The following is a 3,562-nucleotide window of genomic DNA, read 5'->3' as shown; positions in this document are numbered from 1 at the left end:
GTTTGAAGCTAGGCTACAAATAATCTACCTGACCAATAGACTAGTATGAAATTATGATCTTATGAACCTAACCAGTATCTGTTATTGAAAATGTGTAACTCTAAGCTCACCTTACTTAGTTAAATAACAATAAGCCTTTGTCTTCTTCTCCAGTCCACATACTTCACTTTACAATGATTTTCAGCTCTCTACTCCTTTTCTCAGTTCTTGACATACTCCCTCTCTTACTTCCATTAATTCATGACCCTGTTTTGGTGACTTGATTTACTCACTCCTACCTCATCACTCTCACCACCCCTGCTTTTGCTACTCTCTGGTGTAATTACTAAGTCCTATTTTGCTACTCGTCATTCTTCCATCCCCTAATTTTCTGTCACACTCCATGTTTGTTTCCTTCACACTCTTTTCCTTTTTTTGCTTATTATCTGCTTAAGACTATTGGGATACCGACCCAGATGTTTTCAGCCTTGCTCTGGTACATTACATTGCCTCTAGCTATACCTTATTTATAGCTGTTATTTGGTAAACTGTATATATCCTGTTACTCTTGTCCACTGCCAGTGAGTATGCTTTGCATATTTACAGTTTGCTTGTATTTCACTAAGCTGGACAGCAAGTCTGAGGTTGATACATTCACTATTCCTCATATTTACTAAGTTGTAAATTCCTGCCTGCATGCATTTTACAATATACATACTACACTATTTATTTTCTTTGCATAAGCCAAGTACAACATTTGTATATAGCCTACCTTGTGTAAAGAACTGTAAGTAATGAATTTCTTCAAATGATGCTTACATAATGTTTCCAAAAGCACCTGTTTTCCTCACTGTCATAGTAACAACCCTGTGCAATTTGTATTGTGTGGTCATTTATGTTGTATCTTTCGGCTTTTCCCAGTTAGGGGTCACCACAGTGGAACTCCGGTCCGCTAATGATTGGCAGTAGATTTTTACATACCAAGTTGCCAGCCCTGATGCACAACCTTCAACGAAGGAACGCCCATTCACGCATGTCTCCACACAGAAGAAGCTTTAGCTGAGAATCGAACAGGACAATGTCTTACTGTGAGGCAACAACGCTACAGCAGCACCACCACCGCAGCATGTAGTCATTTATGAATATGTAGAAACTGTATTTGCATTGCAGCTTTTAGTTAAAAAACTTTTATGCTTGGGCTTTTGTTCTCATTAAAGTCTATGTTTGGATGGACAAACATAGTGTCTGGACAAGGGCTGCTGAGTGCTCTTGAAGTGACCTAAATAAAGCAAAGGACTTCTCTTACTCTTGTATAAGGTAACTGGGATGAATGGATGGGTACCTGCAAAGCCATCCCCAATTTCATATCCCTGTCCTTCATAAATAGGGGAAGCATGTAAATGTCCCAACATATTCTTGTTCAGCCTGTCTGTGGCTTATTTGTACACAAAATATTAGGCCTAAAAACTATCACATGAATGTAAGGCTAGGCTTCTTAAGATACCCACTGATCGATAGCCCAGTAAGTACCTATGAACTTGTAAAATTATAAATAAGCAACGTCCTGGCTACCCTCCAAACTAAAGTGCAAACTAAAAAGCTAAAGTAGACATTTGTGGTGGTGAACCATGATAGTGTGATGGTAGGTTTAGGAGTGGAACACATAATCTTAATAGACAAACATTACTTCTTTTGTATTTAATTCCCAACATTTCAAAATCCACATAGGTTCGTAATAGACTAACTGCCCTTGCAAGCCATTTTAAGCCTAGCCAATTATCCATTGTGAGACTCAAACCCTGCACCTTGTGTTTGTAAGGCAAACATCTTAACCATTAGGCCACCCTCCCAACCCAACAGAAATTAGAGAAGCTTCAGATATCAAGTAAAATAATCTGATTCTAATGAAATCATATTCTACATAAAAATAGAGTTCAACAGAATTTCAGGAGCGGTCAGAATATAGCTGATCATAGCAATATGATTTGTTATATATGAAACATTCTCAGAATACATCTGTCAAATATACTGTACTCTGTTATGTAATTTTTTCAAGTTGTGAGTCTTTCCATATGTGTAAATCCATGAGACAGCTTTGCACCAGGGTTTATAAACATGAATTGATCACAGAATCCAAAAATATGTATAATGCTTTGTACAAACACACACCTGAGTGCAGCACATACATGAGATTTATGATTTTACATATAGCTGGCCTTAGGAAAAGGCCAACTAGGCAGCTGCCTAGGGCACCGCTCTAGCAGGGGTGCTTTTCCAGTAATCTAGATGGTGTAGGTAGACCAGGATATTTGCCTCAAGTGGTGTTGGGGGGTGCTATGGAGACCTTTTGCCTAGGACACCAGTTGACTAAAGGTCGGTCCTGTTTATATAGATATTATTAGCCAATTGACTTTAAGGGTGGAGACAGAAATAAAATTATGGCACATAAGGAATATAGGTGGCAGATATTATTGTAAGCACTCTGCAGGTGAACAAAGGGAAATTCCCCAAGGATCAATTACCTGAAGCATAAGAAGCAGAGAAACACAATGCTGATCACTGTTTTCTATAGGGAATCACTGCGGGTACGATTACTAACTGTGAGCTGGCAGTGATTGCTGATCACTGTTTTCTATAGGGAATCACTGCGGGTACGATACTAACTGTGAGCTGGCAGTGATTGCTGTTCACTGTTTTCTACAGGGAATCACTGTGGGTACGATTCTTAAGTGTGAGCTGGCAGTGATTGCTGATCACTGTTTTCTATAGGGAATCACTGCGGGTACTATTCTTAAGTGTGAGCTGGCAGTGATTGCTGATTACTGTTTTCTATGGGGAATCACTGCGGGTACGATTCTTAAGTGTGAGCTGGCAGTGATTGTTTATCACTGTTATCTATAGGGAATCACTGCTGGTGTGATTTCTAAGTGTGAGCTGGCAGTGATTACTGATCACTGTTTTCTATAGGGAATCACTGAGAGTATGATTCCTAAGTGTGAGCTGGCAGTGACTGCTGATCACTGTTTTCTGTAGGGAATCACTGCGTGTACGATTCTTAAGTTTGAGCTGGCAGTGATTGCTGATCACTGTTTTCTATAGGGAATCACTGCTGGTACGATTTCTAAGTGTGAGCTGGCAGTGTTTCCCTTCATTTGGGGAATGTCTTCCTTTTTCAAGTTGGTGGGACTGCACAGTTGGTAGATATAATTGTTCAGGATGTGGAGGGGTGACCCTCACACTGGGAGTTGCAGGGAGGGGCTTGCCCCCTGCAAAACACTTATGCTTTACTTGTTTACTATTTTATAACTTAAGCATTATTTTACATTATTCCTAATGCTTGAGACTTTGTTGACTGGCGTTTCATACAAGAACAATTACCGAATGCCTGTGTATTTACAGTCATTCATGAAAATGTTAATTTGATATTGTTCTAAAATAAAGAACTTAAAACATTTTTTTTGCACAACAGTTTGTTTATTTTTGCATTTCATAGAATGATATATGGCTTATATATATATGGGTCTACTTCACTTCACCAAAATCCCACTTCACTGACATTCATTTCACTGAGACCAAATCACCT

The sequence above is a fragment of the Protopterus annectens genome, chromosome 10.part0, assembly GCF_019279795.1.
Source record: "Protopterus annectens isolate FY-2018-M chromosome 10.part0, PAN1.0, whole genome shotgun sequence".
Taxonomy (NCBI): Eukaryota; Metazoa; Chordata; order Ceratodontiformes; family Protopteridae; genus Protopterus; species Protopterus annectens.
This window is presented reverse-complemented; position numbering follows the sequence as displayed.